At 38.5% G+C, this 26,830-nt stretch overlaps 1 long non-coding RNA gene across 1 annotated transcript in view; it reads right to left on the bottom strand.

The window, feature by feature from the left end:
- Positions 1-5,005: 5,005 nt before the first annotated feature.
- Positions 5,006-26,830, bottom strand: part of LOC144379711 (uncharacterized) — a 31,875-nt gene continuing 10,050 nt past the window's right edge. Inside the window, exons 2-3 of the long non-coding RNA XR_013443053.1 lie at positions 7,256-7,398; positions 5,006-5,119 (exon numbers count right to left, since the gene is read on the bottom strand). This is a non-coding gene — a long non-coding RNA (uncharacterized LOC144379711). The remainder of the gene's footprint in view (positions 5,120-7,255; positions 7,399-26,830) is intronic.

The following is a 26,830-nucleotide window of genomic DNA, read 5'->3' as shown; positions in this document are numbered from 1 at the left end:
ACAGTTAGGTCGACTGTGGAACGTTCCCTGAGATAGCAAACCCCGGGCCAGGAGGAGCAGTCTGGGGCAAGTTTAGAGAGTCTGAGGGGCCTCCATGACGTCCACAGGCTGGTAGGTGGTAGGTAGGTGGGGGGACTCACGGATTTGGAGATCAGACATGAAGTGGCAGCAGCAAACATTCATTCAACAAGAAATGAATTTCCACAGCTGGAGTAATAGTTCTAGTCGGTTTTTCCTACACGCTTGCAAAAATATCAGAAAGGCATGTGAGAGCAGTTGAAGAACAGGGTTTCCAGACACAGATCTGAGTTGGGATCCTGCTTCCACCACTAGTAAAATTTTCTTGAGTTTACTCAACTTCTCTGAGCTTTAGCTCCCTCTTCTGCAAGTTGAGGTCATTACTTCTGTGAAGGATTTTTGTCAAGCTTGAAAAACAGACTGTAAAACCTCCAGCAGATTGGTTTTTTTTTTTTTTTTTGGACATAAGTATCCTCAAGTCTCTCTGTCTTTGTCCCATTGTCTCTCCCTCCCCCTCTCTATTTTTCCTTCTGTAGTTTCCTATGTTAACTAATACCACTTTCAAAAAAGGAAATTCATTCTTACATGCCTCGTTCCCAGTGTACCTATGAAATCTCCTGGTTGATGACTGACACGCCTATAATAATTGGATCTAGGATTTTTAACATTGACTAAAAGAAAGTTGTAGATTTAAGAAGGCACCATATTTTCTTTAGTCAAAGCTTCACCTGTATCTGCCAACTCCAATCTTCTATCACCCACACAAATCCTAAACACTCAATAATAGCGATTTGTCATAATGTCAATCAGCAATCACTTGATTTCAACCTAGGCAGCGGAGAAGGAGAAACTGCGGAGAGATGTGCTCCTTTAGATTTGGGGACTGGCAACACAGCTTTGGTGGAAAGACAATAAAGTGAGAAAAGTGAAATGTTGATGGTACTATTATAAAATGATCGATCATTTTGCACAGCCAAGCTGATTGAGAAGCTAGGATAATGCTCCCAATGATACAAAGATCAGTGTTACTTGGAATAAAATAGAGGGTAAAGAGAAAGAATGCCAGGCTCAGTGGGATTTGTGTTTAGAGGTGGGATAATCACAGTGCTGGCTTGGCTCAGGGTGTGACAAAGAGAAGAAATTGCCTACATGGCATGGGAGTGAAGATTGGCAGGGTATAAGAGAAGAATACTTTGAGAAAAATTACAACAAGAAATAAGTATCTATGCCAGATATCAAAACATACTATAACTTTTCATATTTAACACAAAGAAATATAGATGAGGAAAGGAAAACATATAAGTGGAAAAGCACAGAGAGCCCAGAAACTGAGCTGGGTTAGTGTGGAATTACTGAAAATTGCTGGTCAATGAGTGGGAAACAGCAAAAACTTAATGATATTGGGCTAAAATTAGATAGTGTTTGAAAAAAATATATACAGCCATATTCAAATAATCTCCAAATACATCAAAGAACTAAATATTAGGGAAAACATAGATGAGTTAGTAAGAAGGCAGAATTTATTAGAACTTGAAGTGATAATAACATTCTAAGAATTGAAACAATATAAGATAGAAAAAAAACCCAGATTCTCATACACAACTAATGAATCATAGAACATTATATCAAAAACTAATGATGTACTATATGTTGGCTAATTGAATTTAAATAAAAAGATTCAATTAAATAAAAATGTAAAATCTTTGTAAGCAAAGTCAGGTTAAAATAAAAATGCGATAGAGGATTTGGTAACATATACAAGTAGAATGCATGTATAAAGCAAGTAGTATAAATTGGTACCTAATGGAAAGTTAAATGGCTATGAAAATAGTCATATAATTTGGACCAGTATTCTATGTCTAGAAATTTATCCGTAGGAAATAGTAAAAAGGGGGAAAAAAAAGCTAGATCCATGTAAGTATTAATTGCAAGACTATCTACAACTATAAAATAATAAAAACAAAGCAAATACCTAACAAAAAGGAAATGGTGAAGGAAATTAGGACATAGCTCAATGACATATTTAGCTATTAAAATGGTAATTTGAAGTACAATGTAATACCACAAAACCGATTTTTGAGATACTTTTTGAAGGCTCTGGTTACATTCTTTATATGGCTATGGACAAACACAGAAAGAGAAAGTTAAGAGAAAGTTAACACAATTCTCTTAGTGAGCAAGGATTATGGGTGATTTTCTTTTTAAAATTTCATTTAAGAGTTTAAACTATTGTATGGGTAATTCAAACCGAAGACACATACAAGAAAGGGAACATGAGGAAGGATCAAGGTCTTGCTGAAACCAGAATGGTAAGTCACCCCAGCTAAAGGCACAGACTACAAAAGTTCTAGGTTGGGTCTGAGGCCCCAGGACCATTTCCTTATCACCTTAATTCCCTAACCAACACTAGAGTTAATTTGTGTTACTCACAGGAAGTAGGTTTGCTTAGATGACTTACTTAATTACACCAGATGTGCCTCCTCCCTTATGCATGGCCCCTCCTAGTAAGTACACGCCACCGACATTTCTGAGGCAATAATAATTTAGGACAGTCAACTCTAAGCTTCTTAAATGCATAAAAACCGACACTTTTAGAGTTTTGGCTTTTTAAAAAATTCCTGAATCTTTTCAAAGCAAAATGGACCCATAAAGACCAACACTATGGGTACATCCTTTTCTGTGAGACCAGACAGAGCAAGATTTCTGTGCATATGTGTGTTCTTCATTTTAATATTGTTCCTCTACCACACAATTTGTATATCTTTTTTAAGAATGAATCACCAAAAAAGGGAGAAATGAGGAGAAAGTAGACCTGAGAGGAAGCAGGAACTGTGAGAGGCTATTGTTCTATGAAATAAAGCACTGGAATAAGAAGAGGAAGTGGGGGGATTTGAGGAGGCTTCAGGGGCTGCTGGAGTTTGTCACAGGAGAGCAGCTCCAGGGCACAAAGAAATTGGGGATTGGAAGAAGGGACTTTAGAGAAGTATTGGTCTGAGTTTTGAACCTATCATTTAATGTCCTTTGCAAGATGCATGTACTGACTGGAATGCCTTTTTAATTAGTTTTGTGTTTTTGTGTGCAAACTGTTAATTTCAGAAAAGGAGCCACACAGGGCCTGAGAATTTATGAGCCTCTCCTGAGGAGGGAGTGGATACATACTGGAACATTCTGATGCCACTCCAGAGAAGGAGGCCTGGGGCTATTTAGTGCTTCTCATCCTGAGAGGATGAAGTTCCTAAAGAGAAGGCCCTGTTGAATGGCTAAGGGGAATTTGAGTTCAAAGTTTTCTCTTTTGGGTGTTTGTGCCTAGGAAGGAAAGTGAAAGCAAAATCATCAGTATCAGAGCTAAATGATAAAAGAGGCAAATCAAAACAGTATTTCCATATAAAGACAGATAGTGCCACATTGAAATTCCTCTCTCGAGTAAAACAATGAAAGGTAGATCTGTATTCCTGCCACATTTTCACTATTACTTCTCTTAAGGGCTAATACATAAGATATTCATCAACTGCCTAAGGTATAGTCATCAATCAATAAAACTAGACAGACAGTAAATTTCTTTTGCTGGAAGGAAGAAAAAAGTGGCTGGATTGACAAGGCTTTGTGAAGAGGGTGGGCTTGGAGCAGTGACCATTCATCAACCAGTTGGAAATATTTCAATATTTTAAACAAAAAGTATGTCCATATTTGTACTTACTAATTATCAGCCTTGGTCCTTCCTCTTCTCTCTTCCCCTTGGTAGCTTCAGCCTTTTTTTGTTCTTTTTTTTTTGTCCTCTCTAGCTGGGTGTGATTCCCTCTCACTCTGTTCATAAGTTACTCAATTTGCTTCATGCCCTGAGTGAATTTATGTGTGTGACCGGGATCCTACAGGTAATAACAGATCCTCTTATTAGATGAGAATGAGGCCAAGTAGCATCCTTGTGATACATCCATTGCCATGGAAGCCAAGGTGGGTCATGGGTAGGAAGCAGAGAGTACCCACGGTGGCAGAGTGGTGTTAACACGGAGAAGCATTTTTACTACAGGTGTACGAGTGCAGGTCATCAGTATGAACACCGTTATAACCACTGCCTGCCTGGGTCGCCAACAGTGGGTCTTCAATTCCAGCCCACCAATACTGACAAAGGAAGCCCATCTCTTACATTTCTCAACATGGTACACGCGAGGCAGTGAGCCCAAGTGTCAAGGAAAACCTCTCTTTGATTTCACACCTGGCCTGGAGTGGTTGGTAATGATCTAGATGTGGGCTCTGAACAGAAGGTCTGGGGTGGTGTATCGGCTCTCCCACTTACTGCCTGAGTGTCTCTTGGTTACTTCACCACTCTAAATCAACAATCTAAAAATGAGGACATAAAATGTTGATAATTTACAGGACTGTTGTGGAAATTAAAGGAGTTGGTATTTGCTAAGAACCCAGCATGGTGCCTGGAGCATAGTAAGGACTCAATGTTTAAAAGTACCGTTATTGTCAGTTTCCTTCTTTTCCTCTATGCAGTTGCTGAGACTAGCTTGACTCCCTCACTCCAATCCTGTTTCTTGTTTTTACTCATGTCTAAATTTTGGAAAATAGCTTAGTTTGTGCTAAGATGCTGCTTCTCAACATTTTTTTTTTTGATTCATGCACTCTTTTGATAAACATAAAAAAATATTTTGTCCAGCTTTCCAAGGAGATTTTGATACACTCCTTAATAGGACTTGCCTCTATTACCCTTTTCCCTAATTCCCTATTGCTCTTCTTGATGATAATCAATGAACTATAGCATAGTTTTTTAATGACAAAATTATTGCTTATCCAATTCGACATGTCCGCAAAATTCCCAAGTAGTTAAATAATCTGTTCAACGTTGGCTCTTACTCCTCCGGAGGGAAAGCATTAGGGAACGCCTCAGCAAATGTGTGGGGATTTGCAGAGCTGGACCTAGAAGAGGGAATACATGCTGAAGGCTGTGATGGACTCCAAATCCAGAGGACTGAAGATTTGAAAGTCAAGAAGGAGGTCAAGTTTAATAAACCAAAGAGAGACAATGGAGTACTGAGCTGGAAAGATGCAAAGCCTGGAACTTCAGATGCAGACTTACTCCAGAGATAAAGGCGAGAATCTAGATTCAAAAGAGAAAGAGGAGAAAAAACAGACGATCAGGTATTATTCCAAGTAACTTACTTTCATAAGACAGCCAGGGAACGGTCTGTAGTGGATAAAGCATCGGGGTCCATCTGATGGTTTAATGGTTTGAGGAGAGTTAACTCCCAGATATGCTCAAGTCCCACTGTAGATTGTGTACCCATATGGCTCTTGGAAAGTTAAAAACAAAAATCACCATTTCACAGATACACAGTGGTAATTGCTTTAGGCCAAAGTCATCAATAAGGGCTAAAATCAGTGGGGGAGGTGAGTATGATGAGAAACAAGATATTTGCATAGTTCAGTTTATCTCCCCAGAAGATAATAATTGCAGAGGGAAAATCATGACTTTACAGTGGAGAAATCTGGCAGACACTACCCAACCAAAAGATCAAAGTTAAAATCACTGGTATGGGGGAGTATAGATTACCATATGTCTTCTGATGCAATGTAGTTAGAAAGCACAAAAGTGATGTTGGAGACTGAGGGAGCATGACAACTAAATGCAATTTGCAGTCTGGGCTGGATCTTGAACCAAGAAGAACATTAGTTGGCGGGGGGGCAGGGGGGGTGCGGGGGTGCCTGAGTGGCTCAGTTGGTTGAACATCTGCCTTCTGCTCAGGTCATGATCCCAGCTGGGGTCTTGGGATCAAGTCCCACATCGGGCTCCCTGCTGAGCAGGGAGCCTACTTCTCCTTCTGCCCATCCCCTTGCTTGTGCTTTCTCTCTCTCCCTTTCAAATAAATAAAAATCTTTAAAAAATTAAAAAAAGAACATTAGTGGGACTCTGAAATTTGAATATGGTGTATAGAAATAGTAATAATATTCTGCCTATTTAAGTTCTTGATTTTGATCATTATCCTATGGTTATGCATGACACTGACATTTGGGGAAGCTGGGAGAAGAGTATATGGGAACTCCTTGTAGTATTTTTACAACTTTTTTGAAGTCTAAATTACTTAAAAATAAAAAGTTAAAAAATAATTTTTTAAAAGACCAAAATTTATGATAGCACTGGAAATAACAGTAAGCAACTGCTAAGCACACAACAGTTACTTAATGAAGGTGGTGGTAGAAATTTCCATCAGGTACAGTGCCGGGGAGCAGGGCTGAGAAATCCAGCAAGAAGCACACCGAAACTTTGTGCTCCAAAGTCAAAGAGCGTGACTGACCTGGGGACAAACAGGAAAAAGCATGAACCCTTATGAAAAGGCCTGCTAGCTGCTCAGCTCAACTTCCCACAAGCAGATGTGATGGCTCCAGCTTCGGTAGCCACAGTATGGAAACCACACAGAGAGTGACGCTTCGGAAACAAAGGAGGTGGGATGAGGAGGACATGGCAGAGCTGCCACGCCAGCCCTAGACTACTTTCACACGAAAGGAAAATACACTTCTATCGTGCTTCCCCTACTGTTATTTCGAATCTATTTCTATTAGCTGGAGCTAGTCCTACCTCTGTTACCATCTTGCTCTAGCTCTATGATGCAGGGTAAGACTCAATCAGCAAACTAGGCTCCCCCACTCAACAACTTCCTTCTGAGGGGCCATGTACGTACCCCATCCTCTGACCTCACCTGTACTATTCTTTTTATATTGTTTCCATCCCACAAACCCCCAGAGATTCGCCCAGGCTTACGGGGATAAGTGGTGGAACACTGCTTTCCCAGAGGTGCATTTATCACGTTCCAAGTCCTGGGGCAAAGACTGGAAGAGCCACTGCCTGGCCTTCAAGGTCCTTCAAACTGCTACTCCATCTCCTCCCACCTTCTCCTTCCCTGGACCTACCCTTGTTCACTCGTGCTCCAGACCTACCGCTCACCTGTACCTGCCGGTGCTCCACAGGCTCCGTGATGCCTCAGGGCCTTTTACACAACAATTCCCTCTTCCAAGAACATCTTCTGTTCTACTTCTTCCCCTGTACAACCTCTTTTATTGTTTAGGCCTGTGCTTAAGTATCGTATCTTCCAAAAACCCTTCACTGACCTTGGAGGATGGGGTTCGATGCCATTCTGGCGTGTTAACACCTGAACTTCATCTTACCCCTCCCGTGGCACCCATCACAGTGCATTACAGTTACTTGTTCTCTTGTCTGTTCGGCCATAATGGTACTTACTGATCGTCAGCCTGTGTCCTTCTTCCTCTCTTTTCTCTTGCCCTTGGTAGAGGCAGCCTTTGGTGTTCTTTCTTTGCCCGCTCTAGCAAGGTGTGAGTCCCTCAGGGGTAAGGAGAGTATATCCCCAGAACCTAGCAGGATATCTGCAATATAGTACGGTTTCAATAAATAATGGATGAATGAATGAGAGACTTTTTTTAAAGAATATGTCGGTCATGACTGATGCCAGTGGTGTAATGTTGGATGGCACATAACGTCTCTAACCTTCTCAAAGTGCAGATATTGCCAGCTTTCACGAGACCACCCGGACCCCCCACAGAGCCCAGCTGCAGCACTGTTTTCAAAGCAACGCATTCCCTCGGCAAGTCCCCTGGAAGAATTCCCACAGGAGGGGTTGGAGTGGGGATGGGCAGGACTTTCCTGTGGGCTACACTGATTTCATTAATCTCATCCTCACTACTTGTATCATCCGGTAGAACAAGTAAGTCAAGTTATATGTACTGCTGCTTCCAGTTCAGGCTGTAAGGAAAGAAAGAAGCCAGTGTTCCACACCAGAAAGAGAAACAAAGGAAAAATAATAAGGCTTTAGAGGAGGTGGATGATTTTAACACCTCCATATCTACACTCATTTGCTCAATACAGCACACCCTAGTTAGTAAATTAAGACAAAAAAAAAAAAAGGTCCTATTAAAGAAGCACACAAAACATTTGCATTTGAATGAGTAAAATTCCAAAACCTCAATACTTTAAAGCAGCAGCTGTGGGGCGGCAGAAAAAGAGTTTTGGACGCAGATCTGGGCTCCAGGCCTGGTTCTGCCACTTGGTCGCTGTGTGACTGCCCAACTCAGCCCTTCTCGGCTTGGGTTTCCTCTTCAGCAAATGGAACGCTGCACTAACTGATCGCGACAACCCCAAACCAAGTTAGTCTTTCTTGTTGTCATGAGTAGCAGACACAAATGGCAGTTTCCAATCATCTTCACCCTCGTCACCTAGCCCACACCTAGGTAAGTCTGTTGGCACCTGGAGAGAAGATTTATTCATCTATATTTTCCCCAATTTCATAGTGGCTGGAAAATGCTTTCAAATCTGGAAGTCGCAGGCAGAAGCGAAAAGTGAGTCTGGCCTGATTTTATTTAGAGACCATAAAAATCTACAAACCTTCTTTTCTTGCTCCGTGCAGCAAAATCTTTTTTCAGAAGTTGAGGGGTCAGACAATATTTTGTATGTGATCCTGCTTTGTCTAAAGGTTACCTGCCTATAATCTGTCTCCATTCTAGATATCCTGGGGCCTTCAAGAATGCCTGTCAGCAGTATTCTTTGGCAGACACTGTGTATTTCTATATGATATTTCTATTATTATTTCCTTAAACTGTTATTTAAAGCATGTTAGTCATACACTCGTAAGTATTAAAGGTATTTAATTTGATTTGATGAGAATGTATCGTGTGCCAATTTCCAAATGGAAACTTTATATACAACATTATTTAACTGTCGAAGTGCCCCTTTGAGAGATGAATGAGATATTATCTTCACTTTACAGATAAGGAAACTGAAGCTAAAATCATGTAAGTATCTTGCCCACAGTTAAACCGAGGGTGGAGCTGAAATCTGAACCTAGGGCACTCCAGCCTTGCTTTTCTACCTGTCCTTCTGAAGGTCAGGTTCCTACCTTTCATTTCTGTGGTTTTTATTCCCAAATTCTAATACATTCTTTATTTATAAGAAATATTAGCATCATTTGAGTTCTTCCTAATATACTCCCTATAATTTCAGTATAATCAACTTAGAGCCTTATTAATAGTGAAGAGGTCACATTTCATACAAGAGGCCCAGAGTGGCCTTGACGTAAATCCTAAAGAGACCTGACGGATCAGGATTGCAGGTTCCCAGCTGCTGTGAATGCGGGGTGACTGATGAGCTTTCGAGAGACCACACATGAGGTTATAGTTATTCTGGTCAGAATGAAGATGCAGAGGAATGAGAAGATAGGGAAGACTTTAAGGAAATATATAATACTAGGCTCAGTGACTGGAAATGGAAAGTGGTGGTAAATGAAGACTCCTCTGCTTATAGATCGGAAGGTGGATGATGTTCTTCATACAATGAAATCAAGAAAACAAAGGGCTTGGTGGTGGGAACAGAACGGAGTGTGAGGAATTTGTAGGGCAGTTAAATGGACATGTCCAGTTTTACATGTGGCAATTAACAAAGGTTATCTCAAATTTGGCTTGAAGTCTATGGTTAAGTGAAAGCTGAAGCTATGTGATTAGACAAGGTTGAAACAAAGTGCAAAGCATGAGAGGGTTGACAGTGGAGTTTCACTAATGGTTAAGAGGTGATCAAAGGGAGGAAGAAATAATAGCCCAAGAAGAAACAGGAAGAAAGTAGAATGAAAGGGGGGGGAAATGTTGAAGAGAATATTTAGGAAAAAAGTAGCCAAGAGTATAAAATTTCAGAGTTTAAGATTGTCTTAAACTAATCATCAGAGAAAATTGCCTTAAAATTATTGCAACAGATTACTTGACTTGTAGAAATACAGAGTGAAATAATTTGTGTAATTTCTCCATTATGTGTCATTCTTTAGTCCCTAAGAGCCTTGAAAAACAGATACTGCATTGGTAGAGAAAAATGATTCCAACTATGGGTCATGGTAGAGCCTGCTAAAAATTTTGTTTTGCCTACATCATAGTTTTTATTGACATTACAAAAATAAATCTTATTAATTTTACAATCAATGATATCTATCCCAAGGATTTATTTTTATGAAATAAATAAAACTAGAATGCTGACTTAAACCCAAGGAAGTTTCTTATGATGAGAAATCCTCAAGAGATGAATTTGATTGAGTGCTTGGTGAGTATTTTACATTGTAGTATTAGTCATACTTCTCAGGATTTAGCTCATCATATACTTTTCCTTTATTAAATTTTTTTTCTTATTTTGGTAATTTAGAAGCATTCCAAAAATTGATTAGGATGCAGTAAGCATTACTAACATTGACCCTGTAATAGTGGAAATGACCTCATTATCACTCTTGCTGCCAAACACAATCCAGGACAGATTATGATCTTGGTTTGAGAGGAACAAAACAATATGAGAATGAAAAAAAGACAGTTGGAACAAGTCTTCCAGAGAATCCTCATCTGATACTCTTAAAAAAACAAATCATGAAATTTTGGTTCCAATACCAAAGAGTGCACCACTGATTTAAGAGACAGCACATGTCAGGTTGATAGTTAGAACTCTATAAGTGAAGTCGTCATGGGTGTGCATTTAAAAGCAATGGAAAAACCCCTATCTCCTAACAGCTGGAGTCGTTTTACCTGTAGCTTCTCCTGTCCCTTATGCTGCAATAAATTTAGACACCCCTCTACGCAGCAGTTCCCCATCCACCACCAAGACACAATTTGAAGTACGGCCTTTCCTTTTATATTTCAGTTCCTTTCAGTCATTTACTTCATTGTGACTCATGTCATTTTTCTTTCATTTGTCCAACAAACATCCTGATTACCTTTCTGTGTGCCCGGTACTATTTTAGTGGCAAACGAGACAGACAACTGCCTCTATGATGGTTATATTTTAGTGAGGAGATAAAACTGATGGCCCTGGACGTTTATGTCCTCCCCACTTCTGGCAGCATAGCAGAGAGCTTGGAAAGAAGATCTGAGCTAGTTTAACAGGCTAATTACTACTTTACCAGGCTAATTATAAGTTGCCATGTTCTAGAGTATCCTCCTTTCTAAGTTTATTTCCCCAACCAGGGAACTTGTGTCGTCTCCTGGATGTTTTTTGACCTTACCCCTCTTCCCAAAATGCACACCATAATATCCAGAACATCCTGGGGGACTGTCCTTCTTTATTGGAACCTTGGCCATGGGACATGCAGACCACCTACATCTGACAAAAACTGTAACAAGTAACAAGCATTAGAGAGATTGTATATGTTCTACTGCTTCTCTGTTTTTCTCCAATAAACTCTATATCTGATCTGAATGGCATTGCAACAGATAAAGAGATAAAGATCACTTTTTTTTAAAGACCATTTCTGATGGTGATAATGCTTTGAAGGAAACAGAACAGTGCAATGGGACGGGGGGTCTGAGTCTGGGTCAGGACTACTTAGGACAGTGGGAAGGGGTCCTTTTTGAGGAGACAGTAATAGAATCAAAGCAGGAGTAATAAAAGGCAGGCAGACAAGCAAAGAAAGAACATTCAAGCACAGGAAATGATAAGCATAACAGATTGGATGAAGGATAAGCTTGAAATGTTTGTAGGACCGAAAGCAAGCCAGGACCACAGGGACTGAAGCAATGACTATTAGCGGTGACATCAGACAAGTAATCAGAGGGCCTGTAAGCAGATCAGATTTTTTTTCCAACTACAATAAGAAGCTATAGGAGAAATTAAAGTGAAGGATTATAATATAAATTGATAAACATATTTAAAAGTTTAACTCTTGGGTTTGGAGGAGAACGGCATACAGGGCAAATGAATGGAAGCAAGGAAATCAGGTAGAAGACTAGCATGATCCAGGTGAGGGGTAAAGGCAGATGAGCAAAGACTGGTTAGTCTACAGGACTTGCACATGAGCACTGACCGGACAGCAGAGTTAGGAAAGAATCATGGATGACTCCATGACAGAGATTGTAGGCCTTTTCATAACTGGTGCACATGGTCACCCAAAATTATATAAATGTAACCATGGAGAAAAAAACAGGAGGCGGTGGGAAATGAGAATTAATGAAGACTAGATGTCTAGTGTCAGAAAGGCGAATGTTGGAGATGGGCAAGTAAATCTGAAATATTCTTGGGAAGTTGATAACTCAGTTTGTTACGGGCTGCAGACCCCTGGGGCTTCTTCTGGGGAGCCCAGCAAGCCAGTGTTCACTCCAAAAATGTGACATATTATTCTTCAAATCTGCATGTAATAAGGGGGACAGATAAAACTTGTGGGAAGTGGCCTCAGCCTTTTAGAAATGTTCAGGACCAGAGTCTCAAGCTGACATGGAGGTTTGCCACTAGAATTTACCTCAGAAACAGAGAATCAGTCACAAGACTCTATGTAAACCACAAAGAGAATTGGGAAGCAAACTAACCACTTATTCAACTCCTACGTACCAGGCATTTTACACAAATTATCTCTGTTCATCCTTAAAAATAACCCTGTGAGAAGGCAGTTTCCTTTATTATCTGGAAGAACTAAAGCTCAGAGAGGTTTATAAACAAGCTCAAGGCATCATAGACAGTAGTCAGGATAGAATCAGGCTGGCCCAGGGCTCTCGACTCTCCAGGCACAGAGGGGCACTAAGTGGTAGGGACACATGGGGATGCACCAGTGTTCAGCATTAGCTGCTTGAAGTTGCCTTGTGTAAGCGTGGTTGAGGGGTTAGCTAGAAGCTAGACTTTCTCTGGCTGCCCTCCTCCTCATTTTCCGGTTACCCTGGTACTTCTGTCCTCCGCTTCTTCCAGCCAGTAAAATGAGATTTACGATGATCTGAGCTTCCGCCAGCCACATGCATGGACTGGGGTCTGTACTCAGTGTAGAAGTCAAAAAATGGGAAACTCACTGAGTGCCTTCCCTTCTCCTGAGTATCCCTTCTCCTCCAGAATCTGCCCGTTTTCTTTTTCCTCCTGTGTCTTCACATCGTTGTTTTATATATTGAGTCCAGAGATTATAGTTATCCTCAGGAGGGTTCATTGATAGGAACTACTTTATTACTGAGAAATAATGTTTTAAACAAAAACATTCTGAATCAAATAGACGGTTTCTAGAAATGTATTCATTTTCTTTACACCCTTTACTTTTGATAGAATGAATGTTTATTGGTGCTTACTAATTATTTTTGGTTATAGTCTCCTTTTGTAGAAGATCGACTTGGCTGCTATAGTAAAAACAGTTCTCCCAGACCAACCAGCAAAGAATTCCATTGGCTTTTCCCACATCACAGTCATGAACGATCATAATTATGCTTCAGCACTTCCCTCTAGTGGCTGAATTTCTGAACTACAAGTCAGAAGTACTGTTAAGAAATGTAAAGCACTCTTTCTAGAGGTAAGGCAAACTCCTCAAAAGGTTCACTCCATGAGTAACAACTTGTAGTGGACATGTGTCTCCCTGATAACAAAATATCTTACTCACTGTGAACTATTTACCACTTTGACTATTATTAACAGCAGTAGAAAAACAAAATAAATCTCTTAAAAATCCCTCCAGATGTTTAAAAGATCTGTGGCATAGTTACTGAATGTAGACAATATTTAAGTAGATATTTAATTAATAATAAGTATATTAGATAAGCACCTGGAAAATAAAGTACTGAGGCAGTAACTTCTGAAGGACTGAAGACCGGTCAGGGGAAACTAGCCCCTGATTTAGAGACTGCACATACACTTTCTTGGAGTAACATCGCCACCTTGTGTCTGTCTGAGATACTTCTGATAAAAATATGCAAACCTTTGTTTAAAAAAAATGTTCTCTAATAAAATAAATTTGAAAACTTGTTTCAAGGTTCAAACAAGAGAACAGGAATTTGTTTTAATTTTATTTTAATTCCAGTGTAGTTAATATACAGTGTTATATTAGTTTCAGGTGTACAATGTAGTGATTCAACAATTCCATATATTACTCAGTGCTCATTAAGGTCAGTATACGCTTAATCCCCTTCACTTATTTCGCCCATGCCCCCATCAACCTCCCTTCTGGTAAGCATTTGTTTGTTCTCTATAGTTAAGAGTCTGTTTTTTGTCTCTTTTTTTCCCTTTGTTCAACTGCTTTGTTTCTTAAATTATCACATGGGTGAAATCATATGGTATTTGTCTTTCTCTGACTGGCTCATTTGCTTAGAATTATACTCTCTAGATCCACCCATGTTGTTGCAAATGGCAAGAATTCATTCTTTTTATGGCTGAATAGTATTCCAGTGTGTGTGTGTGTGTGTGTGTGTGTGTGTGTGTGTGTATAACATCTCCGTTATCCATTCATCTATTGATGAACACTTGGGCTGCTTCCTATCTTGGCTATTGTGGATAATGCTACAATAAACATAGGGGTGCCTATACCCTTTGAATTAGTGGTTTTGTATTCTTTGGGTAAACACCCAGCAGTAAGATTACTGGGTCATATGGTAGTTCTATTTTTAATTTTTTGAGGAACCTCCATGCTGTTTTCCACAGTGGCTGCACCAGTTTGCATTGCCATCAGTAGTGCAAGAGGGTTCCTTTTTCTGTACATCCTTGCCAACACTTGCTGTTTCTTGCATTTTCTGTTTTAGTCATTCTGACAAGTGTGAGGTGGTATCTCATTGTAGTTTTGATTTGCATTTCTCTGATGATGAGCGCTGTGGAGCACTTTTTCATGTGTCTGTTGGCCATCTGGATGTCTTCTTTGGAGAAATGTCTGTTCATGTCTTCTGCCCATTTCTCGACTGGATTATTTGCTTTTAGGGTGTTGATTTGTATAAGTTCTCTATATATTTTGGATACTAACCCTTTATCAGATACATCATTTGCAAATATCTAGGAAAACAAGAATTTTTTAAAAAACGCCATATTGAGACATGGCTTACACTAAATACAGTAGACAGTTGGGTCTTAGGGTAAATAAATGTTTAATTTTATAAAAAACAACTAAAGTATTTTCTAAAATGGTCATACCATTTTATATTCCTAGAGAGTTCCAGCTGAGTCATATCTTTGTTAATATTTGATGCTGTTACTTTTTTAAAAATCTATTCTGGTGGGTATGTAGTTGTTGCTCATGATAATTTTAATTATCGATAATGGCGAGTAACTCTTCATGTGCTTATTGGTCATTCATATATATTATTTTGTTAAATGTTTAATTAATTTGTTTCCCTCCCTATATAAAACTGGGTTATCTTCTAATTATTGAGTTTTAAGTTTTTTTATATATGCTCTGTACAAGTCTTTTGTATTGTTAGTATATTTCCCTAATCTGTGGCTTTCCTTTTTATATTCTGAATATTCTTTAAAGAGTAAACATTTTTAATTTTGACAAAGCCTAATTCATTAATATTTTATAGTTATACCTAAAATTTTTGCCTATACTGAGATTACAAAATTTTGTTTTTTAGAAGTTTTATACTTTTGATTTTTATTGATTTTGATTTTTTTTTGGAGGTTTATTTTTTCCCCCATGTATTTAGTTGTACCAGCACCATTTGTTAAAAGCCTATACTTTCCCCCATTGAATTACTTTGGCATTTTTTTTTTTTTTTTGAAAATCAATTAACCATATTTGTGTGGGCTTATTTCTGGAGTCCCTATTTTGTTCCATTTATCTATTTATCAAACCTGAGAACAACACTACATTTTCTTGCTTGTTGTTGCTCTATATTAAGACTTGAAATCCTTGAGATTTGTGCTTGTTTTAAATTATTTTGGCTACTCTAGGCCCTCTCATTTCCTTATAAACTTTAAGATCAGCTTGTCAAATTCTGCAAAATGGCTAGCTGGGATTTTGATTGGGACTGACACAGCATCTACTAATTTGGGAAGAATTAACATCTTAACAATATTGAGTTTCCCAATCCACAAACGTATTTGTCTTTGTGTTTTGTTTTGTTTTTGTAGTTTTCAGTGTATAGGTTTTGCATACATTTCTTTAAATTTATCTTAATTATTTCATGATTTTGATGCTAATATATAAATATGCTATTTTAAAATTTTCATTTTCTAATTTTTCATTGCTAATATATAGAATACAAGTGATTTTGTATATTAATTTTGCATGCTGTAGCCTTTTAAATTCACTCATTAACTCCAACATAATTTTTGCAGACTCCTTAGGAATTTCTATAAACATAGTAATGCCATCTGCAAATAAAGCAAATTGACCTTTTTGTTCCCAACACAAAAGGTGCCTTTCCCTTCTGTCTTGCTTTTTTCTACTGACTAGAGTGGCAAGGACTTCTGTTCAATGCTGAGGAAAGGTGATGGGAATGGAGCCTTGTTCCTGACCTTAGGGAAAATGAATTCCATCTTTTGCCGTAAATGACGTTGTTAGTTCTACATTTTTTAAAACGTTCTTTAACAGTTCCCCTTTACTCCTATTACAATGAAAGTTTTTTGTAATAAATGTAAACTAAATTTTGTCAAATGCATCTTTTCTTCTTCTCCTGAAGGAGGAAAACATGTTTTCTTCCTCCTGTATTCTCCTAACATTGAATTGGATTGATTTTTCAAATGTTAAGCCAACCTGGCACTCCTAAGAAAAATTCTACTTGGTCATGATATATTATGCTTATTATACATAGCTAGATTCAATTGTTTAATAGTTTGTTAATAATTTTGGCATCAATGCCATGAAACATTGATAACGCAGTTTTCTTTTGAGTAATTGTCTGGTTTTGGTTATTAGTGATATTAGCTTCAAAAATTGACCTGGTAAGGGTTCTCTCTTCTGTATGAGTTTGTGCTTATTATTATTATTGTTGTTGTTTAAAATGTTTGGTAAAATTCATTACGGAGGACATTTGGGCCAGGAGATTTCCTTGTTGGAAGGTTTTTAATTATGAACTCAATTTCTTTAATATATATCCATATATACATATACATATATGACTTTTCAGATTTTCCATCAATAACTTTGTCTTGCAAAGAATTTTTCCATTGCTTCTAAGTTATCAAACTTAATGACATAAATTTGTACTTTTTCTATCCTTTGAATGTCTCAGGATTGATAGTGAACTTGTATGTGTTCCAGATCATGTGTCCTCCAGGAATTAATCATCTTAGTGCTTCTGATCATTGTTAGCTCAGCCTCGTGGTGTCTGGCTTACATTAGCACAGCTTAGTTTTCATCAACAGACTCCAGAAGAACTCTGCAGATTTTTAGTCTCTGCAGATTTCTTTCTCCACCTAGCCCCCCCACCCCCAATGCTAATCTGCTCAAAGAATTCCAGCCATCTTGGATTCCTTGATCTCTAATAATTACCTCCTGAACTCAAGACCACCACTCTCTGCATGGGATCCTTCTCCCTATCTTGTGGCTTGGCTTTGCAAAGTGCCCTTCAGGCAGAATGCTGGGGTGACTTTAAGACTCACTTTCTTTTATCCTCTCCTTATGATCAGCTTTGCACTTCCTGTTTTCCAGTCTCTGAAAACAGTTTTTTCATGTATTTTGTCCACTTTTGTCATTTTCTCACATTGGGAGGGCAAGTCTTTTCCCAGTTTTTCCATCATGGTAGGAAGCTGAAGTCCTTAAACACTCTTGGCCAAACCACTGATCTTCCTTCATCTAGGATATTCCAACCCCTTTGACAAGAGCACTTTACAGCACTGCTTGTCTTAAGTGGGATGCATTATGAACAATAGAAAGGGAGAAGATATTAAAATCCACTGAATCAGCTCTAGCTATAACTGAGGGGACTGGATATTGCAGATAGATGGTCTCTTGCATAGTGAATAAATTATATCCTTCCTTGGTACTTAATTCTTAGGCTAGAATGAACTAAACTGAAGGCTAGGTATTAAATTTCCCATTTATTAAAGAGCTGGAAAGTAGCCATTTGGTGAGTCACTTTGGGATGGTAGAGAAACAAAGAGATAAAATGGAAAAATAATTCAAATCTGAGAGTTGGGAAGCTTGGTTCAAATGCCAGGACTTTATACTTATTTTCCTCACTTGCTTCCATTTCTGTCTGTAAAAACAGGTACAAAACTCACTGACCTGAACAGTAATTCTGGTTTGGCCATTTTTTTTTTTTTTTTAAAGATTTTATTTATTTGACAGAAAGAGACACAGCAAGAGAGGGAACACAAGCAGGGGGAGCGGGAGAGGGAGAAGCAGGGTTCCTGCCGAGCAGGGAGCCTGATGCGGGGCTCGATCCCAGGACCCTGGGATCATGACCTGAGCCGAAGGCAGACGCTTAACGACTGAGCCACCCAGGCGCCCCCTGGTTTGGCCATTTGTACTACTGTTCTGTTTTCTGTTATTCTTGGCATTATCCCATGTTTATTGGTATAATATCAGTAGGCTGAAACAATTATCTTCTTAAGGGTTAAATTACTCCTATGACATCAATTAGCAGAGCGTAGGTGCTAAGAGCAATTCAAAGAAAGTGAGTGGAAGATAAAAACAGGACACATCAAAGAGCTTTTTGTAACAGTGTAGAGATCTCTCAATTTCCAATTAAAGAGTTCTGGGTTAAAAGGATCACAACATAGCAGGGCCTATTTTAATCTCCCATCTTCTTATTAAAACAGCACTGTCAAGTAAAACAGGAGCCCAGAACTCATCTCCTCCAACATCTAGTGTAATGAATAGTAATTACTAGTGGCAGCAAAAATTTAAAGAACAAGAACAAATAAGAAAAAGCACACAAATTCATGCCATAACTTCAATGAGTAGTGGAAAAAGAAAAAATAAAAAACACTTTGGTGTGGCTTGGCACACCTCCCTAACCTTTACCCTAAGCTCCAGAAAAAGAGTGAATGAAATATTGAGAATTTCCATAAATATTTCTTACTTTGAAGAAAAGTAGTCTGAGGGGTTTAATAGGAAAGTCAGGCAAAATTCAAAAAGAAATCTTTAAGAGTAGAAGCCTCTAAAGCAAGACACTGAGCAGAGACAGGAGAGGTATCAGACCTGTGTGGAATTGGAACTCAGACCACTGGTTTTCCCCCACAATAATGGGGTGCACTCTGAACCAAGTGAATATTAGACTAGGATACTGGGTCATAATTCAGAGGAGAAAACCCACATTCTTAAACAAAGGAAACACAGATGGAACTAGGCCTATGCCATTTTCCTATATCCTCAGGCTACAGAGAAGGGAAGAGAAGAGAAGCAAAACACAGCTTCTAAGCTACGGTTCTAAGGAGATAAACAGGACTCTGCAAAGTATGAGGGATGCTGCAGGATGGAGAACAAAGTGAAAGTTAAGCAGAGTAGCTCATGTTCTGCCTAGAAATGAGAATTATCCTATTCCTATTTTTGTATGTTTTAAAATTTCTATAAAAATATTTTTTAAAAAGGATTGCTTAAATTATACAGACATACTACTAAAAAATTAAATCACAGAGAGATGACAACAGCATACAGAAGTCAGATAAGGCCTAAGAATAGAAATCTAGGGGCGCCTGGGTGGCTCAGTCATTAAGCGTCTGCCTTCGGCTCAGGTCATGATCCCAGGGTCCTGGGATCAAGCCCTGCATCGGGCTCCCTGATCAGCGGGAAGCCTGCTTCTCCCTCTCCCACTCCCCCTGCTTGTGTTCCCTCTCTCGCTGTGTCTCTCTCTGTCAAATAAATAAATAAAATCTTTAAAAAAAAAAAAAGAATAGAAATCTAAAAGAAACAGAAGGAAACTCTCCACAACTACTTTCTGTGACAAAACAAACAAAAAACAACTTAATAAGGACATGAACTGCAGAAAATGATTTCTTATCAGTGAAATAATTTAAAAAATAGAATGAAATAAAAAAAGAAAACTGTACTGTTAAAAAAATTGAGAACCAAAATAATATCAGAGAATGAATTAGAAACAGCATGAAACAGAAGCGAGTTAAAAATTGAATTAGTAAAGCATAAAAAGGCTTGAGTCAATCATGTTGAATAGAGAAATAAGCAAGGTAATACAATTAAGAAAATATAATATATAAAGAACAAAGGAAAAGTAATCAAAGGGCAATCTCCTTAAACAGATACACCAGCAGATTGAACAGAAAACTTTTACAAGAAGTAAGAAACCAAAATTTCTCTGAAGAATTAGTCTATGTAAAAAAACTATACAAAATATCAGTTTTCATTGAAGCAGCTCTTGTTCTGACTGATTTCAGGAATAGAGAAAGAATTCTTTAATCACATAGCGGAAACAAAATAAGGACAAATTTCAAGTTTTCAAATTTCTCCTTACTAACACTTAGTGCTAGGATATAATGGAATAATTAATTTCAGTCAAATTTTCAAGAAAAGTTAGGTGGCACCCAATTTTATACCCACTCAAGCCACTGAAATATAAAGACAGGTTATTTAAACATCATGAACACAGGAAATACAGTGTCCATAAGAACCTTTTAAAAAAGCTACTTGACAATGAAATTAACTGATTAAGAAATAATTTTTAAAACACAGTTTAAAAACTGTGATCCCTTAACTTATCATGGTAAGCATTTCATAATGTATAACTGTCAAATCACTATGTGTACACCTGGAATTAATACACTGTATGTCAACTATACTTCAATTAAAAAAAAAAGACAATCTGATTCTTTTCTCTGATACACACTTTCACAAAGCTCTGTATGTCTTCATTGCAACAAAGGAAAACAACATCTCATGATTTTAATATTCCTATGAGATTACTGTGTATCCAAAAATTTGCTCACTTGAACTTGTATTTCTTTTAGGAAACAGGAAGAGAAAAAAGGCAATAAAACCTTGCCTTCTGTATTAGTTTGCTAGGGCTGCCATAACCAAGTACCACACACTGGATGACTTAAAGAGAGATTAATTTTCTCACAATTCTGGAGGCTAGAAGTCAGAGATCAAGATGTCAGCAAGGTTGGTTTCTTCTGACCTCTCTCCCTAACTTGTAGATGTCAGTCTTCTTTCTATACCTCCATATAATCTTACTTTTGCACTTGTCTGTGTCCAAATTTCCTTTTCTTATAAGAACACCAGTCATTTTGAAACAGGGCCCACCCTAATGACCTCCTTTAATGTAATTAATTCTTTAAAGACCTTATCTCCAAATACAATCACATTCTGAGGTATTGGGGGTAGGAACTTCAATATGTGAATTTGGTGGGGACACAATCCAGCCCATAATATTCTCCATGCCTCAATGTAAAGGAAGTGTGATCAGATGTCATTCTGCTCCATTATTTAATAAAGGGGTCAGAACTCCTTGCCTTCTTTAAAAATGTAAGTTGGGGAGTTTGGAAGGAAGATGGTGGAGGAGTAGGGGACCCTAGTTTCATCTGGTTCCTTGAATTCAGCTAGATAGCTATCAAATCATTCCAAGCACCTGTGAACTCAACCTGAGATAATAGAAAAGAATTGCTGCCATTCTACAAATAGAAAAGCAACCACTTTTTGCAAGGTAGGAGGTGTGGAGAAGTGAATCTGAGATGATATACTGGAAGATAAACCATAGGGGGAGGGAGCCTCCATAAGCTGCCTACCGGAAAGTGATACGGCACTGGAGCACAAAATCAGAACTTTTAGAAGCCTCCTCCAGTGAGGGAATTCCCTGCCTGAAAGGTGCTCAGGTGGTGAAGTGGGGCACAATCCTAGGTGGGACACTGTGGTCTCAGGATGCCCAGGGTCACAGAAAGAATGGGGGTTCCTGAGCACAGCAGAGTTCCCAAGCATTGGAGCAGGGAAGCTAGCTGCAATCAGTGAGCCCAGGAGTAGGCTTTCAGCTCAGTTTTGCTACAGATTGCGAACCACAGCATGATCCAGTGACGGTTCTACGAGCCGGGGCCCAGCAAGCAGCAGAACCACAGCAAAGCCCTCCTCCTTTCCCAGGGGGGATCAGTGCGGATGTGGATGCATGCCACAAGAATCTGCAGGGTTTGAAGACTCTTGAGCTGCAGGGTGCACACTGTGGGAGTCTGCAAAGTTTGGAGACTCGAAATGGGGTCACGTGCCTGAGATAAAAACGTGGTCACAGGCTGGGTGAACACAGAGTGCAGAAAGAAACCAGGGAGAAATAAGTGATTGCTTTTCCTGAGGGTGCACTGAAGAGTGGGGGCTGAGATCATTCAGCTCTGAGACTGGAGATCCGGGTGCCACCATTTTTATTTTCATCCTCTAAAGCAGCATGGAAAGTCTTCAGGGAATGAAAGCCACAAAGAGCAATCCGGAGCCCAGCCCTCTGGCAAGGGCGGTACAACTCCGCTCAGCCAAAGACACCTGAGAATCAGCACAACAGGCCCCTCCCCCAGAAGACCAGCAGGAACATCCAGCAAATACCAAGTTTACTGATCACACAGAACTGAAAACTCCAGCACTAGGGGAAAATAGTATATAGAGTTTTTCTCATGATTCTTTAGTCTTTCAGTTTAAAATTTCCTTTTCTTTTTTCCTTTTCAACTAGTTCCTTATTTTATGAACCGTTTTTTAAGTTTATTTTTTATTTTCATTTCTACATTCACTATATATATATATTCTTCACTTTTGGCTTCCTTTCACTGTAATCAATTTCATTTTTTGTATAGAATTAAGTTTTTCTTTACAATTTTGGGATCTAGTGTCTTCTAATAAACAGACCAAAATACACCTAGGACCTAGGGTATCACCCTGTTCTGTCCACCTGTTTGATTATACTCTCTCTTTTTCTTTCTTTCTTTCTTTCTCTTCTGATTTGTCTACTGCATATTACAATGGGGTTGATATTTTTGTATTTTATTCTCTCATTCATCTATTCTTCTCTGGACAAAATGACAAGACAGAAAAATTCATCCCAGAAAAAAAGAACAAGAAGCAGTACTGCCAGAGACTTTAGTAAAATGTGGGAGCTAGAATTCAGAAGAACAATTATAAAGATACTAGCTGGGCTTGGAAAAAGCAAAGAAGACACCAAAGAATCCCTTTCTGGAGTAAAATCTAATCAGGCTGAAATTAAAAAGGGTATTACTGTGAAGCAAACAAAAATGGAGGCGCTAACTGCTAGGATAATTGATGCAGAAGACAGAATCAGTGACATAGAAGATAAAATGATGGAGAATAAAAGAGAGATAAGTAACTACTGGATCATGAGGGGAGGATTCGAGAGATCAAGATACCATAAAGCAAAACAATATTAGAATAATTGGGGTCCCAGAAAAAGAGGAAAGAGAGAGAGAGAGGTGGGCAGAAGGTATGTTGGAGCAAATTATAGTGGAGAACTTCCCTAATCTGGTGAAAGAAACAAGCATTTGTGTCCAGCAGAGAAACCACCCCCCCCAAATCAATAAAAATAAGTAAACACCTTGACATATAATAGTGAAGCTTGCAAATTTCAGAGACAAAGAGAAAAATCCTGAAAGCAGCTTGAGTCATGAGGTCCTTAACCTACAGAGGTAGAAACATAAGGCTGGCAGCAAACCTATCCACAGCGACCTGGCAGGCCAGAAAGGACTGACATGATATATTTAGGGTAATTATTGAGAAAAATAGGCAGCCAAGAATACTTTATCCAGCAAGGCTGTCATTCAGAATAGAAGGAGACATAAAGAGCTTCCAGGACAAACAGAAACTAAAAGAATTTGTGATCAATAAACCAGCCCTGCAAGAAATTAATATTAAAGGGGATCCTTTAAACAAAGAGAGAGCCAAAAAAGTAACATAGACCAGAAAGGAACAGAGACAATATACAGAAACAGTGACTTTACAGGTAACACAATAGCACTAAATTTGTATCTTTCAATACTTACTCTGAACGCAAATTGGCTAAATGCTCCAATCAAAAGACACAAGGTATCAGATTGGATTAAAAAAAAAAAACAAGACCCACCCATATGCTGTCTACAAGAGACTCATTTTAGATTTAAGGCCACCCCATATTGAAGGGGGGGTGGAGGACCATTTATCATGCTAATGGACCTCAAAAGAATGCTGGGGTAGCAATCCTCCTATCAGACTTATTAGATTTTAAACCAAAGATTGTAATAAGAGATGAAGAGGGACACTATATCATACTTAAAGCATCTATCGAACAAGAAGATCTAACAATTGTAAATATTTATGCTCCTAACTTGGGAGCAGCCAATTACATAAACGAATAAATAACAAAATTAAAGAAACACATTGATAATAATACAATAATAGTAAGGGACTTTAACACCCCACCCATAGCAATGGACAGATCACTTAAGCAGAAGATCAACAAAGAAACAAGGGCTTTGAATGACACACTGGACCAGATGGACTTCACAGATATATACAGAACATTCCATTCTAAAACAACGGAATAAACATTCTTCTCGAGTGCACATGGAACGTTCTCCAGAAGAGAACACATACTGGGTCACAAATCAGGTCTCAACCAGGACCAAAAGAATGAAATTATTCCCTGCATATTTTCAGACCACAATGCTTTAAAACCTGAGCTCAATCACAAGAGGAAGTTTGGAAGGAACTCAAATACTTGGAGGTTAAAGGGCATCCTGCTAAAGAATGAATGGGTCAACCAGGAAATTAAAGATAAACTTAAAAAATTCATGGAAACTAATAAGAATGAAAACACATCAGTTCAAAACCTCTGGGATACAGCAAAGATGGTCCTAAGAGGGAAGTACCTAGCAATACAAGCCTCTCTCAAAAAATTAGACAAATCCCAAATAAACAAGCTAAACTTTCACCTAAAGGAGCTGAAGAAAGAACAGCAAATAAAGCCTAAACCAAACAGGAGAAGAGAAATAATAAAGATTAGAGCAGAAATCAAAGAAATAGAAACCAGAAGAACAGTAGAACATATTAACGAAACTAGAAGCTGGTTCTTTGAAAGAATTAATAAGATCGATAAACCCCTAACCAGACTTATCAAAAAGAAAAGAGAAAGGACCCAAATTAATAAAATCATGAATGAAAGGGGAGAGATCATGACCAACACCAAGGGAATACAGACAATTTTAAGACCATATTATGAGCAACTATATGCCAACAAATTAGGCATTCTGGAAGAAATGGGTGCATTCCTGGAAACTTATAAACTACCAAAACCAAAGCAGGAAGAAATAGAAAACCTCAGCAGACCCATAGCCAGCAAGGAAATTGAAGCAGTAATCAAAAATCTCCCAAAAGTAAGAATCCAGGGCTGGATGGGTTCCCAGGGGAATTCTACCAAACATTTAAAGAAGAACTAATACCTATTCCTCTGAAGCTGTTTCAAAAAACAGAAATAGAAGGAAAACTTCCAAACTTGTTCTATGAGGCAGCAGTACCTTGATCCCAAAACCAAAGACCCCACCAAAAGAGGAGAATTACAGACCAATATCCTTGATGAACATGGATGCCAAAATCCTCAGCAAGATACTAGCCAATAGGATCCAACAGTACATTAAAATTCACCACGACCAGGTGAAATTTATTCCTGGGATGCAAGGGTGGTTCAACATTTGCAAATCAATCAACGTGATAGATCGCATTAATTAAACAAAACAAAACAAAACAAAAACAAGAACCACATGATCCTCTCAATTGATGTAGAAAAAGCATTTGACAAAATACAGCATCCTTTCTTGATTAAACTCTTCATAGTGTAGGGATAAAAGGAACATACCTCAATGTCATAAAAGCCATCTATGAAAAGCTCACAGAGAATATCATTCTCAATAGGGAAAAACTCAGAGCTTTTCCCCTAAGCGCAGGAACACAACAGGGACGCCCACTCTCACCACTGTTGTTCAACATAGTACTAGAAGTCCTAGCCTCAGCTATCAGCAACAAAAAGAAACAAAAGGCATTCAAATTGGCAAAGAAGAAGTTAAACTCTCAGTCTTCACAGATGACATGATACTTTATGTGGAAAACCCAAAATACTGCACCCCACAATTGCTAGAACTCATATAGCAATTTAGCAACATGGCAGGATATAAAATCAATGCACAGAAATCAGTTGCATTTCTATACACTAACAATGTGACTGAAGAAAGAGAAATTAAGGAATCGATTCCATTTACAATTGCACCAAAAACTATAAGATACCTAGGAATAAACCTAACAAAAGAGGTAAGGATCTGTACTCAGAAAACTACAGAAACTACAGAACACTTATGAAAGAAATTGAGGAGGACACGAAGAAATGGAAAAACATTCCATGCTCATGGATTGAAGAATAAATATTGTGAAAATGTCTGTGATGCCCAGAGCAATCTACACATTCAATGCAATCTCTATCAAAATATCATCGACATTTTTCACAGAGCTGGAACAAACAATCCTAAAATTTGTATGGAACCAGAAAAGACCCCAAATCACCAGGGCAATGTTGAAAAAGAAAACCAAAGCTGAGGGCATCACAATGCTGGACTTCAAGCTATATTACAAAGCTGTGATCATCAAGACAGCATGGTACTGTAAAAAAAACAAACACATAGATCAATGGAACAGAATAGCGAGCCCAGAACTGGACCCTCAACTCTATGGTCAACTAATTGTTGACAAAGCAGGAAAGAATGTCCAATGGCAAAAAGACAGTCTCTTCAATAAATGGTGCTGGGAAAATTGGACAGCCACATGCAGAAGAATGAGACTGGACCATTCTCTTACACTGTACACAAAGATAAACTCAAAATGGATGAAAGACCTAAATGTGAGACAGGAATCCATCAAAATCCTAGAGAACACAGGCAACCACCTCTTTGACCTCGGCCACAGCAACTTCTTGCAAAACATGTCTCCAGAGGCAAGGGAAACAAAAGCAAAAATGAACTATTGAGACCTCATCAAGATAAAAAGCTTCTGCACAGCCAAGGAAACAGTCAACAAAACTAAAAGGCAACGTATGGAATGGGAGAAGTTATATGCAAATGACACATCAGTTTAAGGGCTAGTATCCATGATCTATAAAGAACTTATCAAACTCAACACCTAAAAAACAGATAATCCAGTCAAGAAATGGGCAGAAG

The sequence above is a fragment of the Halichoerus grypus genome, chromosome 12, assembly GCF_964656455.1.
Source record: "Halichoerus grypus chromosome 12, mHalGry1.hap1.1, whole genome shotgun sequence".
NCBI classification, from domain to species: domain Eukaryota; kingdom Metazoa; phylum Chordata; class Mammalia; order Carnivora; family Phocidae; genus Halichoerus; species Halichoerus grypus.
The sequence above is the reverse complement of the archived record's forward strand: the minus strand, read 5'-3'. Positions and strand labels throughout refer to the sequence as shown.